The sequence below is a fragment of the Xiphophorus hellerii genome, chromosome 18 (assembly GCF_003331165.1).
Source record: "Xiphophorus hellerii strain 12219 chromosome 18, Xiphophorus_hellerii-4.1, whole genome shotgun sequence".
Classification (NCBI taxonomy): domain Eukaryota; kingdom Metazoa; phylum Chordata; class Actinopteri; order Cyprinodontiformes; family Poeciliidae; genus Xiphophorus; species Xiphophorus hellerii.
In genome coordinates, this window is record NC_045689.1 from 882,759 (window position 1) to 898,308 (window position 15,550).

A 15,550-nucleotide genomic window follows, 5' to 3' on the forward strand; every position below is an offset into this window, starting at 1 on the left:
TTCTTATTAATCCTTTCTGTGCCCATCTCTGATAACCCGTATCCAGTTTGTTTGGAAAAAAGTCAGTAACCTTGGATATTTTTATTATGCGTGATATTGTTAAAGATGCTCCTATTTTCTTCCTCACTAGAGACCAGACTCTGTGTGTATAATTAATCCACTCATTTTCAATTTTTAAATCCTTCCAGTTTTTTCCCTCCATAAATGGCATCGCTTCAAGAGGTACCAGTGGGCATGTGCTGCTCTCCAGACCAATCCAGTTGGTCTCCTCATCCTGTACAAGCCACTCGACCACAACGCGAAGTTGTGCTGCCCAGTAGTACAGTTTCAGATTAGGCAGACCAAGGCTACATTTTTCTCTTGGGCTTACCAATAATTTCTGTCTGATTCTTGGTTTCCTCCTTTTCCAAATAAAGTTATTAATAATTTTATCTAAAATTTTAACAGTGGAGGCAGGTATCCTAATAGGTAGTGTCTGAAATAGATACATTAATCGTGGAAGTACATTCATTCTCACTGTTTCTATTCTGCCCAAAAGGGACAGAGGAAGAATCTCCCATCTGGACAGGTCCGATTTTATTTGTGTGATTAATCTACTATAATTTTCATTAAATCGTTGCGATGTTTGTGGTGTAATCATCACACCTAAATATTTGAATCCCCTCTTGGACCAATTAAAAGTGACCTCTTTATCTAAACCTGTAGGCCATTTTCCCACCAACATCATAGCTTCTGACTTTGTTTCATTAACTTTATAGCCTGAGATTTCTCCAAAATCTTTTAAACTAGTCATAAGCCTAGGGATTGAACTCAGAGGATTAGAAATATACAAAATAATGTCATCCGCATATAATGAGATTTTATGGGTGACTCCACCTGCTGTTACTCCATGGATTCTGGGGTCTGTCCGTATTCTTTCTGCCAGAGGCTCGATACTGATAGCAACTAGTAGAGGCGAAAGAGGACATCCCTGCCTAGTTCCTCTTTTTAAACCAAATTTCTTTGAGGAGTATCCATTCACCCGTACTTTGGATGTGGGTCCAGAATATAGCACACCAATCCATTCGGTAAAGTCTCTATGGAATCCCATTGTTGCCAGTGTGTGTTTCAGATACTGCCAGTCCACCCTATCAAATGCCTTCTCAGCATCAAGGCTGAGAAGCATTGAAGGATCCTGTTTTAGTCTCGCCACAGAGATCACATTTAAAGTTCTCCTAATATTATTTATCCCCAAACGTCCCGTTATGAACCCTGTTTGGTCTGGTTTAATTATTGTGTGGATACATTTTTGAATTCGATTTGCCAGTATTGTAGTTAAAATTTTCAAATCACAGCAGAGCAGACCTATTGGTCTGTAGGATGAGCAATTTATGGGATCCTTGCCCTCTTTGGGAATTATAGATATTATTGCTTCTGACCAAGACTTTGGGGGGTCCTTATTTGTGAGGGCGTAATTAAATACTCTTTGTAACAGGGGCGTGACCTCAGCTTTAAAATGCTTATAAAATTCTGCAGGAAACCCATCAACTCCTGGCACTTTACTGTTCTTTAAATTTTTTATGACCCCCTCCATTTCCTGTTTTGTAATTGGATCTCTCATCGCTTTGGCATCATTTTCAGTTAATTTTGGTAGCTTAATTTCACCCAATACATTCTTAATCTTCTCTATTTTACTGTCTATTTCCTCTGAATCATAAAGTGTCTCATAGTAAGCTGAGAAAGCTTCTGCAATATCTTTAGGATGGGACAGCATTTTCTTTGTGAAAGGATTCATTATCTTTTCCACTGTGCGATCTGCCTGTTTCTTGCGCAGCTGAAATGCTAGTAGCCTGCTGGCCCTATTCATGATTCATAATACTTTTGATTAGCGAACCGTAAAGCCCCCTCTGCCTTGTGCATCAACAAGATAGTGTTTATCTGTATTCGCCAAGAGATTTTTTTAAAGGCTTTGTTGGCTCTAGTGGCCTTTATTTGAAAGTAGTTTGACAGGAAACAGGGTAATCAGAGAGGGGGAAGACATGCGGCAAATGTCGCCAGGCCGGGAATCGAACCTACGACCACCGCTACAAGGACTAAGGCCTCAACGTGGGTCATGCTTTGCCCCTGCGCCACCACAGCACCCCAGTCGCCAAGAGATTTTAAAGTAGTTTCATCATTAGTCTTTTTATGTTCCTCCTCCTCCAATTGTCGTATGCGATTTTCTAACTCTACTTGTTTTTTATCACGTTCTGCTGCCTGACAACAGACAAAGAATAAATAATTATCACACTTTGACAGGAAAACAGAAAAGAGGATATAGCTGTTCTTAATTATAGATCCACCCTATAGTTGATTTTGTCTGTTTGTTCCATTCTATGTTTGTACATGTGTTAATTTTGTAAACCCCCTTGGGTATGTGTTAACGCCCTCTGATATGTCCCTCGAATTTGTGAAGGGGTGTATTAGGATAGGGAATCACGATGTCTAGTTCAGAGTTTCTCTGACAGTGTTACTGATCAGTGCTCTCCGCTTGCAAGCGTAATAAAGCTGTTTTTGTTCTCTAACTTTGACTCTTGGTTTTCCAGAAATTTTCAGACTTGACAATATTCTTCGTCACAAATTTTTGCCTCTATTTACCTTCCATCCAGTTCCAGACTTGACATGACAACCTTACTCACGACCAAGGGCTCGTTCCTCTCTGTTGTCACCATGGATAATGGCTCTGATCTCGGCAGGGTTCAGCTGTTGGCTCTTCCTCTTCTTTCCCTGGGTTGTCCATCCGCCCCGTGTCAGCTCCTCTTCCAGTATCTCTCTGTCCTCCAGGGATGATTTAATGTCAAGATCTTTCAGTGTAGAGTGTGCTGCTAGAACTCAGGGGAAGAGTTTTGCGCCCCCGTTCATGAAGAGTTTCAGCGGAGCTGGGTATGGTGACTGGGCCTTAATGTTCTTTTCTTTTAGCTTCTTTATTACCGTATTTTCTGCACTATAAGTTGCACCTAAAAACCTTCAATTTTCTCAAAAGCCGACAGTGCGCCTTATAACCCATTGCGCCTTATATATGGACCAATATTGAGCCACAAAGGTCTCGCAACTACGGTAAGCAGCCGCCGACTTCATTTTCCCCTGTAGAAGAAGAAGCGCGCGGTGCAGGCTGGGTTTTGTGTAAAGACCCCAAAATGGCTCCTATTAAGAGACACGCTTACGACGCAGTTTAAGCTCAAGGCGATCAGTCACGCAGTAAAACATGGGAACAGGGCAGCAGCCAGAGAATTTAACATGAACCAATCAATGGTGTGGAAGTGGATATATATTGTGATTTGATTTACCGTAACAGCATCAGACTGTTTTTTACGTGTTTATTGAATCGAGGAAAAGTTCCCCTCCACTATATGTTACACCTTGCTGTTGTTAAAAGATAAACTGTGTCACCAAAATACCACGTCACTGACTTTACCTCAGGAAAATAATAAAACAGCTGTTTATACGGAGTTTTCAGAACCCTGGTTTGTAATCTATTAATAAAGTTTGACTGAAATATCTGACTGTTTTGTTGACATTCCCTTTAGCGCAGCTCCATCTAGTGGATGCATAACGTAACCCCAGCCTCTGCTGTAGCGGCTATTCTATGCGCCTTATAGTGCGGAAAATACGGTACCTCTCTGACCTTTTTCCTTTTCTTCTGTAAGTCAGGTGAGTAGTCATGGTCGAAATAAATCGTGTGCTCTTAGTACTTTATGTTTCTTTGCTTCCAAGCTTGTAGTAGCACTTTTTGTTTTACATTAAAGTCCAGAAACCGGTCTATAATGGATCTTGGGGGCGCCGCTGCGCCTTTCGGCTTCGGGCCTAACGCTCTGTGTGCTCTTTCTAGTTTAATAACAACTTCCTCTTGAAACTCTAGAGAAGTGCTCAGAAGGTTTGTGATAAAGTTCGCCATATCTTCTTTTTCCACTCCCTCTGGGACGCCATACAGCCTGATGTTATTACAGCGGAGTCTGTTTTCCATGTCGTCATGTTTAGCGGTGAGGATAGCTTGAGTCAATCTTCTGTCCAGCCCCTCCATTCGTTTCTTTAAGTCCTCCATGGATGATTCGACCCGGTGTAGAGAGCTCTTCAGGTCCCAGAATGAGTCGGTGTTTTCCTGCCGCAGTTTTTGTAATTCCGTTAGCATCGCTGTTTCCCCGCCAGCATCTCCTGTAGCTTTCAACTGTGTAGCTTCGGCTAGTGTTAGCTGCTTGGAGCCTGTCGTAACGTCGTCTTCTCTACCAGCCTTCATGTCTTTCTTCTCCATATTTTGACTAGAACTCCTTCCTCTTGAGCCCTTTCCTTTTAGTTTAGTACTCATTTATCACGTGTCATTACTTTGTCGGCTATTTATTGTGGGTCTGGTGGAGCAGCAAAATTATGCGTCCGTCTTCTCCATTGACTTCCCGGAAGTCCCCCTCAACCTTTGTATTTAAACAATATAAATATCAAAAGGCAAAAGAGACAACGAACGAAGTAAATCTGCCATTCATCTAAGAATAAAATAAGGATGAATTTTTAGACCCCCCATTGTTAGAACAATGGTTCAGTCCAATGGAGGAGCAACAGCAGCGCTAAGCAATGACCCAAACCCGAGTGAGGAGCTAGCTGTTAGCTGCTAGCTGTGGCTCTGCAGCACAAACAGAAAATCAATCAATCAACTTTTATTTGTATAGCACATTTCAGCAGCAAGGCATTTCAAAGTGCTTTACATCATTACAAACACAGAAACACAAAGCAATATAGAATCAATAATCAAAACACAGCATTAAGTCAAGTTCCATCAATAAATTTGTAATTGATTACATTTCAAATACAATCCTAAACAGGTGGGTTTTTAGTTGAGATTTAAAGGAAGTCAGTGTTTCAGCTGTTTTACAGTTTTCTGGAAGTTTGTTCCAAATTTGTGGTGCATAGATGCTGAAAGCTGCTTCTCCTCGTTTGGTTCTGGTTCTGGGGATGCAGAGCAGAACCAGAACCAGAACCTGAGAGGTCTGGAAGGTTGATACAACAACAGCAGATCTTTAATGTATTGTGGTGCTAAGCCATTCAGTGATTTATAAACTAACAACAGTATTTTAAAGTCTATTCTTTGAGCTACAGGGAGCCAGTGGAGGGACTTTAAAACTGGTGTTATGTGCTCTATCTTCCTGGTTTTAGTCAGAACGCCAGCAGCAGCATTCTGGATCAGCTGCAGCTGTTTGATTGATTTGTTGGACAGACCTGTGAAGACGCTGTTGCAATAATCAATACGACTGAAGATGAACGCATGGATGAGTTTCTCTAGATCTGGCTGAGACATTAGTCCTTTAATCCTGGAAATGTTCTTCAGGTGATAGAAGGCCGACTTTGTAACCGTCTTTATGTGGCTCTGGAGGTTCAGGTCAGAGTCCATTACTACTCCCAGGTTTCGGGCTGATCGCTGGTTTTCAGTTGTAATAACTGAAGCTGTGCATTGACTCTAGATCTATAACTCTAGATCTATAACTCTAGATCTATAACTGTAGATCTATAACTCTAGATTGTTCCTCTTTAGGTCCAAAAATAATAACTTCAGTTTTGTTTCTGTTCAGCTGGAGAAAGTTTTGGCACATCTACACATTTATCTGTTCTAAGCATCTGTTCAGTGATTGGATGGGGTCAAAGGTCACCTGGTGACATCATAATGTAGAGCTGTGTGTCATCTGCATAGTTATGGTAGCTAATATTATTTCCTGTTATAACCTGAGCTAGTGGGAGCATATAAATATTGAATAAAAGGGGCCCTAGGATTGAACCTTGGGGTACCCCACATGTGACCTTTGACCTCTTTTATGAGAAGTTTCCAATTGAAACAAAGAAATCCCTGTTCTTTATGTAGGATTCAAACCAGTTAAGCACTGGACCGGAGAGTCCGACCCAACTCTCCAGTCGATTCAGTAATATGTCATGGTCAACACTGAGGTCCAACAGAACCAGCACTGTGGTTCTCCCACAGTCCGTATTTATATGGATATCATTGAACACTTTGACTAGGCCAGTCTCTGTGCTGTGGTGACCATGGAAACCAGACTGGAAGGAGTCAAAGCGGTTGGTTATCGTTAGGAAGCTAGTTAATTGTTTACACAGCTTTTTCAATAACTTTGCTGATGAATGGGAGGTCAGAGGTCAGAGGTCGGCCTGTAATTCTGCAGTAGTGATTTGTCCAGATTGTTCTTTTTTATCAGTGGTTTGATTACTGCTGTTTTCAAAGCCTGGGGGAAAACGCCTGATGAGAGCGATGAGTTTAGAAAAACCATCTAGTAAGTAAATACTTACAGCAAAACACATGTTATGTATTATTATTATTATTTATTCACTGCTCAATAGGAAGAAACACATTTACAGCAAAAATCTGACTGCAGTTTATTATGTCATTACTTTGACTGAATCATGATAAACTGTTGGAAATCAAAAGTAGTAAAAATGGCTACATTGCTTTGATAGACTTAAAAGGAATCCAAGATTAGTTATTTCAATCAACTTTATTTGGGAATTATTTGTTTTAAATGTAAAAACAATACAGTAATAATACTATAGGCTGATTAGTTTTTGTAAATTTTAATAAAATATTGTCACACAACATGGCAAACGTAGCGATGTTGTTCACGGTGCAATGCATTCTGGGTAAATAACGTCTAATGGTCCAACTACGCTAGCCCCTTCCAGCCAAAACAGTGATGAGCAACGTCTTTAAGCCTTTTTAAATGAACTGGAGAACGTTGAAATCGATCGCAACGTAGAAATCACAAGATTTCCTATCATAGTGATGATGATGAGGCCCAAACGAAGGAAGAGGACAGAGTTGGTGTTTTGCTGCTGCTGCCTTCAGCTTCATAAATGAAACATTGAATGACACGTGCCTCTGGTTGGACTGTGTGATCCAATAAGTACTTGTCTAGCTCTGTGTCCGGTCCGGTCTTCGTCCAGGACGACAGTAGTGCTGCTGGTACCACTGCCACAGAGCTCTGCTAGTATTTAAAGAGCTTCCAGCGATGTCTGTCTGAGGTGGGTATTGGTGCTTTGTGGGTAAAAACTGTTGACACGGCATTTGGTTTTAGCTTGTGAAGGTAGCGATCACCTGTTAGAGCCATTGTCAGTTTTGCACGTACAAATGACTCAAAGTGTCGTGTTCTGTGTTTTCTGTGTTAATTTCGAGTTTTCTGTGTCCTTGAGTCTCTTCGTTGTCCTGTCCTCCCCTTGATTGTTCCCAGGTGTGTCTCGTTCTGTGATTACCCGCTGTGTATTTAACTCCACCTGTGTTCCTTGTTCCTCGTCGGGTCCTTGTCAATGTCTTGTCAATTCGTTGTCAATGTGTCCATGTGCGTGCTGCCAGTTGTTTGGACAACGGTGCTTTTCTTCATTAAATTTCATTATTCATCTTACCTGGGTCCGCTGCGTCTGCCTCACCACCCCTCACCGCACCGTTTCATGACACAAAGTCTTCTGGAGAGAAATGTTGATTTCACAAACATTTCGGAAGTTGTGTTTGGCTCCGGCTCTCTCCCACTGTTCTCTTTTTTTTTCATGTGGGAAGCGATCCAGACTCACCTCACTGTTTGTTTTATTACAGCCAACAGTGACACAGTGTAGCATTGCCCAAAATTGCACCAGTCTAACGCAATATGATAAACAACTATTCAGGTGAAGTTACCCTTCCTGTGTTTACTCTGTACGGAACAGACCAAACCACGTCATCAAACCATTAGGTGAAAAAATGGTGACCTCCATGGGTAAAAATATAAAAGATATACATTTTTGAAGTAAATGTGAGTTTTGGCATATCACAAAAAGCTATTTTTTAGTTAATAGGAAAATTACAACATATTTAGGCCAACATGTTCTAAGTTTTTTTGTCAAACATAAGAAATATCTCAATCATATTTACCTCTCTAACTCTTACGTTAATGAGAAGAATTTGAAACAGGAGAAAGTGGCTGAGCGCTGCGAGTGGCTGACAGCTCAGTGTGTGGGAGCCGAGAGCAGAGCGGCTGATGGTAAAAAAAAAAGAAAGAAGTCTTTACTTCTTGCCTTTAAAATCACAAAATAAAATCTGAATATGTTTCTATAAAACCCTGGCACTTTGAGCGCTTAGTTTAAGTTATGATGCTTCCCAGATATTCATTAAGATAGATAAGATAAGATAAATCTTTATTGTCATTGTCACAAGAACAACGAAATTTAAAAAGTGCCATCAGTCAGTGCATATGCTTAAAAACAAAAAAATAACTGTCTCACAATTCACACACAATGTAAGAATTAACAAACAACTGGTAAAACCCCCCCCCCAAAAAACACCAAACCTAATAAATAAGAACAGCCACATTCTCACATCCATCATTCATGATGATTAATGGTTGTTTTTGATTGCATTTAGTTTTGTTATTGCTGTCGGGTAGAAACTGTCTCTGAGACGGTTGGTTCTGGTTCTGATTGCTCTGTATCTTCTGCCTGAAGGCAGCAGTGTGAACAGAGAAGGTCCGGGGTGAGAAGTGTCCTTTGTGATGTGTTGTGCTTTTCTTAGACAGCGGTCGCTGTGCAGGTTCTCCAGTGAGGGGAGAGGGCAGCCAATGATTTTTTGGGCTGTATTCCCAACCCTTTGGAGAGCTTTCCTTTGAGCCGTAGTGCTGCTGTTATACCAGACGCAGATACAGTAGGTCAGTATGCTCTCTATGGAGCACTTGTAGAAGGACACCAGCAGCTTCTCCTTGATGCTGTTCCTCCTGAGAACCCTCAGGAAGTTCAGTCTTTGCTGGGCCTTTTTTATCAGCTCCAAGGTGTTCATGTTCCATGTGAGGCCCTGCTCAATGTGGACCCCCAGGAAACGGAAATCAGCTACCCTCTCCACACATTTTCCCCCAATGGTTAGTGGGGGAAACCACTAACCATGGTTTCCCCATGGTTAGTGGGCATAGAGCATAGAGCACACAGGAAATGAGTAACTTCAACAGGATGGAAGAAAATAAAACGATTTCATTGGATCTCGGGGGGGGGTTTTTTTTTTTTTTTTACTGACCCCACAAGGACAGCCAGTGCAACAGTATTTCTTAGTTTAAAAACTTCATTTACGGGGTGCTGTGGTGGCGCAGAGGCAAAGCATGACCCACGTTGAGGCCTTAGTCCTTGTAGCGGTGGTCGTAGGTTCGATTCCCGGCCTGGCGACGTTTGCCGCATGTCTTCCCCCTCTCTGATTACCCTGTTTCCTGTCAAACTACTTTCAAATAAAGGCCACTAGAGCCAACAAAACCTTTAAAAAAAAAAAAAAAAACTTCATTTACAAGCTTACATTTTAATCACATAATCTGCTTAAGGAGAAAATAAGAAATATTTTGGAAGATTCAGACAATCTAGGGCCTTTAAGGTTGCTATGACAAAACAAGTCCGTTTTGTAATGTCCGTTTTATTCCTCCTGTAATCTATTATGAGTTCTTTTGTCTTTGAGTTGTTGAGGAGCAGATTGTTCTCCCTGCTCCACTGCACCAGCCGCTCCACCTCCCCCCTGTAGGCGGACTCGTCGCCTCCTGAGATGAGCCCCACCACTGTGGTGTCATCAGCAAACTTGATGATGGTGTTGCTGTGGTGGGCAGAGGTGCAGTCGTATGTGTACAGACAGTAGAGCAGGGGGCTCAGCACACAGCCCTGTGGAGAGCCAGTACTAAGGCTGAGGGCAGTGGATGTATGTTTTCCCACCCTAACTCTCTGATTTCAGGCAGGATGGGACTGTAGACAGGGCTAGGGACTGGTTGAAAATCCTGGTGGAGACTCCAGCCAGCTGATCGGCGCAGTCTTTCAGGACACGTCCAGGGACGCCATCAGGTCCAGCAGCCTTCCTTGGGTTGACAGCCCGCAGTGTGCGCCTCACCCCGTGCTCCTCTACAACGAGGGGTGTGGTGTTGTGGGTCGCTTGGTGTAGTGTGGCTGCCTCTGTTGGCTTCACCTCAAAGCGGGCAAAGAAGAGGTTCAGCTCCTCTGCCAGCGTGGCATCGCCTTCTGCAGCTGCGAGGTTGGTCCTGTAGTTGGTGAGATGCTGGATTCCCTGCCACACCTGCCTGCTGTTGTTGCTGTCAAGGTAGCCCTCTATCCTCCTCCTGTAGTCAGACTTAGCCATTCTGATGCCGCTCTTCAAGTTAGCTCGGGCTGTACTGTAGGCGTCCTGTCCCCAGACCTGAAGGCGGTATTCCTGGTCTTTAGCAGTCGCTGGACCTCCTGAGTCATCCAGGGCTTCTGGTTTGGGAAGACCCGGATGCGTTTATCCACAGCTACAGTGTCAATACAGTTCTTGATATAGCACAGTACACTGTCTGTAAAAACCTCCAGGTCCTGATGTTCAAAAACATCCCAGTTTGTCCTGTAAAACAGTCCTGCAGCTGCTGTGTCGCATCCTGGGGCCAGGATTTGATGGTTTTGGTGATGGTTGGAGCAGTTTTCCTGAGGGGGGCATAAGCAAGAATTAAATGCAGGGACAGGTGATCGGACTGACCCAGGTGAGGAAGTGGTCTAGCCCTGTAGCCTAGCTTGATGTTGGAGTAGACTTTGTCCAGAGTGTTAGCCTCTCTTGTAGCACACTTTACATGCTGGTGGAACTTGGGGAGCGCCGTCTTCAAGTCTGCATGGTTGAAGTCCCCCGCTATGATGTGCACAGCATCTGGATAGATGCTCTGCAGATGGCTAATGCTGCCATGCAAAAGTCCAATAGCTGTTTTAGCATTAGCATCCGGTGGGATGTAAACAGCGGTTACCATGACTACGGTGAACTCTCTGGGGAGGTATATTGGTCTGCATCTAACAGTCACATACTCCAGGTCTGGGCAGCAATGGCTGATGACAGTCGCTGTGTTAGTAACCAGGTGTTGTTCAGGTACACACAGAGCCCTCCTCCTCTGCTCTTACCGGAGTCCTTCGTTCTGTCGTGGCGCTGTACTGTGTAGCCTGCTAGCTCGATGGCAGAGTCCGCTACGTCTGGATGCAGCCAGGTCTCCATGATCAGAAGAATACAGCTGTCCTTCGCTGCGCTGTGAGATGCAGCCTGTAGTCTCAGTTCATCCATCTTGTTTGCAAGGGATCTGGCGTTCGAGGGAAACAGGCTGGGGAGCGGTGGTTTGTGTGGTTGCCTCCGTAGCCTAGCTAGCACGCCGGTCCTGCAGCCCCGCTTCTGCCTTCTCTCTCTACGCCGCCGTCGCTTCCTCCCTGCTGCGATGGTAATCCACGGCGCGCCGGGGCTCCTCGCCATGTCCCCCGGAATATTGAACAAGCGTTGAAAATCAGCTGTAACATCTCGTTCGTAGCGGGCACCAATCGTCAGGAGATCGTCCCGACTGTATATTTTGTTTGTCTGACATGATGAGTACGGAACACAAATCAACACGTACACAAGCAGCCAAACATAACATAGCACCGACCGAGAGAGCAACGAGCCGCTGCAACTGCGTGCGCCGCCATCTTCGAAAAAAACCCAAAAAAACAAAAAAGGATCCAGGACACGGAAAAACCAAACTTAAGTTATAATTTACATAATGCATAACTTGTATTGAGAGTCTCTACAATAAATGAATATTTATGAGGAGTTTTATAAAGTGGAATTATTTATTTAGAGCCTTAAAGGTTTGTAAAGTTGTAGCAGAGATTAGATCAGTGACACTGAACCAAACTGATAGCTGAACATTTAAATTTTAGTTTTACTCCTACAAAGTTTCCCCGAGAAAACCTGCCAACCCGGCAGTTAGGGTGCCGAGGCGTCCGCCGTGTTTTTGTATTAAAAGATGTTAAGTTGACAGGAAATGTGAAAATATTACTGGGTAATTACCGTATTTTCTGGAGTACAAGTCGCACCAGCCATAAAATGCATAATAAAGAAGGAAAAGATATAAGTTGCACTGGAGTATAAGTCGCATTTTTGGGGGAAATTTATTTGATAAAAAGGCAATTTAAAATAAAAATAGAATAGAAGCAACAACAGGCTGAATAATTGTACGGCATGTGTTGTTGCGCAACATCCCCCCTCTTCTCTCTCTACTCTCTGCTTCCTCTTCTGAGAGGTGAGATGTGCCACCAGCTCTCCATCTAACGGGTGAATTGAGTTTTCTAAATCTGCTGGGATTTACCCTGTCCAGAACTGAAGTAAACTCTGTTTAAGCTGGTTTTGAGAAACGATTCGCCTGGTTTCTGACGGCCAACATCCAGGTGTCCCACCCTTCTTCCCCCTGTGAATTAGCCAGACTGAGCAGCCTACAGCCAACTAGTTTCACAGAGCTCACCTGTTAACGGTCGCTCGTTCTCTATTTTACAACTTGCTCTTGTTATTGAACCAGGTAGGTTTTAGTGACTCAGTGAGTCCCAAGGATGACGTTTTACATTTGGGCTACCAGCTACCTAAAAACATTTCCCACTTTTTCCTCTCCAGAATCAAACATCATAGCTATTTTACAACCATCAAAGAACTTTAAGGTGACTCATTAACTGAATGTCCACAACATCTTTTAGATTTTCTTTATGCTAAATATTTTATTAGTAAGGCAGTTTTGCAAGGGTCAGTACAGCTTAATTCAGTAGCAGAAATAATCAAATAAGTAAAATCAATCATCTAGTCTATCTTTCCCTACTGCTGACACTGAGAACTAAAAAGAGAACCTTTGAGAGAGACGGACGGAGTTTGGCATTTCGAACCCCAGACCTGGCCTGATGATGAAGAAGGTGCTGCAGCAGGAGGAAGATGTTGATCGATGAAGGCAGGGATCTCTGTAGGTCTGATGAGCTTCTTCTCCGCATGGATGGTGAGGTCACACAGGACTTGGTGCTGGCAGGAAGGAAGGCACCAGTTCTTCTTCTTTGCCTTTGTTCTTTTTCTTGGTCTTTATCTTCATCTTTGTCTTTGGGGTCTGAACCCAGCTGATGAGAGAAGTGCGATGTGAAGCCACAGGTTGTAGGGCTGACGGGTTGGTCCCCATGAGCAGGACAGTCTTCGGCTCTGTGGCCCCGGCTCTTCTTCAGCTGCAGAGTTCTTTGTCCATCTCTTGGCTCGAAGCTGCCTGGAGGATCCAACCAAAGGTTCCTCTTTTGCACCCACCTTTTATAGGGTTTATCCACCTTTTGGTGCGTTAGCATTGGCTAGCACTGTTGCTGTGCTTGTTTCATTGGCTGACTGCTTGGACAGATGATCTCATATCCATCAGTGTCTTACAGACATTATGTCCTGATGTCTGTGCTGATGTCTCAGGGTTGATCAACATCCTACATTTGTTGCCTGCACAACATTTTCTCTGAAACGTTTACATTGTTCAACAATCTGTTTCCAAATAAGGCGTTGATCATCTCTGCTCTCCTGTTAGTTCCCCTTTTTCCCTTAACCTTTCACCTACCATCTACCTCCAACGTATCAGTGATGTTTAATTGCAGTTACACCTTTTTACACCATTTCAAGTTCAATGTCAAAATCACATTTATATCACATTTATTTTCTTTAGCTTCTCTGATTTAGCATTCATTTATAATTTTATAACCATAACTTATTAATTACTCTTATTATAATCTTAATGTGAGTTATTACAGATGTTTTTCTGAAAAGAAACCAAGAATAATCCATGATTCTAATTATTTGACACCAAAGTTACAGTTACTTGTTTTTCTTGTAAGTGTTCCCACAAATGTAAGTGTAAGTATTATTACAACTAAACCAATTTTAATATAAGTATTTTACTTTGAATCTTATCAAATTACTCAAAATGTTTAGATTTAATTCTTTAAAACCTTCATGCTTTAAAATAAGGAATAGTCTCAACTATTTTTATAAATCTGCAGGCTGGAAACTTACTTCCTCTTTATTCCAGGAAACCTGCTTTTCCTTTTTCATGAATCTCTCTCTGACTGACTATGATTTCTGATGATTAGATAGAAAAAATAAGTAGAATTAAAGCAAAGTTTGCAGGAGACAAAAACAACACACACAACCAGATTTATTTTATTGATGTTTAAGTCTACTGTTGGGCCTAGATGTCACTTGTGTGATTAATTTTAAAGATAATTTTATTTATGGGTTTTCTTGACATATGCTAACGAAACCTGGGAGTAGTGATGGACTCTGACCTGAACCTCCAGAGCCACATAAAGACAGTTACAAAGTCGGCCTTCTATCACCTGAAGAACATTTCCAGGATTAAAGGACTAATGTCTCAGCCAGATCTAGAGAAACTCATCCATGCGTTCATCTTCAGTCGTATTGATTATTGCAACAGCGTCTTCACAGGTCTGTCCAACAAATCAATCAAACAGCTGCAGCTGATCCAGAATGCTGCTGCTGGTGTTCTGACTAAAACCAGGAAGATAGAGCACATAACACCAGTTTTAAAGTCCCTCCACTGGCTCCCTGTAGCTCAAAGAATAGACTTTAAAATACTGTTGTTAGTTTATAAATCACTGAGCGGCTTAGCACCACAATACATTAAAGATCTGCTGTTGTTGTATCAACCTTCCAGACCTCTCAGGTTCTGGTTCTGGTTCTGCTCTGCATCCCCAGAACCAGAACCAAACGAGGAGAAGCAGCTTTCAGCATCTATGCACCACAAATTTGGAACAAACTTCCAGAAAACTGTAAACCAGCTGAAACACTGACTTCCTTTAAATCTCCACTAAAAACCCACCTGTTTAGAGTTGTATTTGAAATGTAATCAATTACAAATTTATTGATGGAACTTGACTTAATGATTGATTCTATATTGCATTGTGATTCTGTGTTTGTAATGATGTAAAGCACTTTGAAATGTCTTGCTGCTGAAATGTGCTATACAAATAAAATTTGATTGATTGATTGATTGATTGAACGCTACATGACACACAAACAAGAAACTGAGAACATGCCTGGTATGTTAACATAACATATTAAGAGTTATTCAGATAACTATAGCATAAATAACATGCTAACAAGTTTACTAAACCATCCGTGTCACTCCAAATCACTAAATCTAATGAAATCTTCATCCTCAATGTCGTTTTTTAACAACTCCGCTAACTCTTCTACGTTGCTTACATCAGACTCATCGTCAGTTGCAGTTCCAATTATTCCAGCCTTTCTGAATCCTGACAGAATGGTTTCGGTTGTCACTGAAGCCCATGCTTTGTCGATCCATCCAATGACTTCCAGGAAAGTTGCACGGCACATTCTCCCAGTTGCCGTGAAGCTGTGCTCTCCATCCATCATCCACTGCTCCCACAGGTTACGCAGGACTGCCTTAAAGCTCCTATTCACAGAAATATCAAGGGCTGGAGCATTTTAGTTAAGCCTCCAGGGATGATGGCAGATATGGAGTTGAACATTTTTAATTTATTTTTGAACTGTGGCTTGATGTTATCCATCACAGGTAGAGCTTTGCGTGCTCTAAAGAAGCCATCCGGACGCTTTGTGTAGCACTTTGTAAGCCATAAGTTCATCATTTCTCAATCCATCCATCCTTTCTCGTTCACGGCGACTGCAACTGAGGGGGATTGGATTTTTGGCATAGCTTTTCGTTTGAAAATGACCTTTGGTGGCAATTTTGATCCA

At 42.4% G+C, this 15,550-nt stretch overlaps 1 protein-coding gene across 3 annotated transcripts in view; it reads left to right on the top strand.

The window, feature by feature from the left end:
- The window catches only part of dlc (deltaC), a 385,702-nt gene that overhangs the window by 167,203 nt on the left and 202,949 nt on the right, over window positions 1–15,550 (top strand). The gene's annotated exons all lie outside the window — the stretch shown is intronic.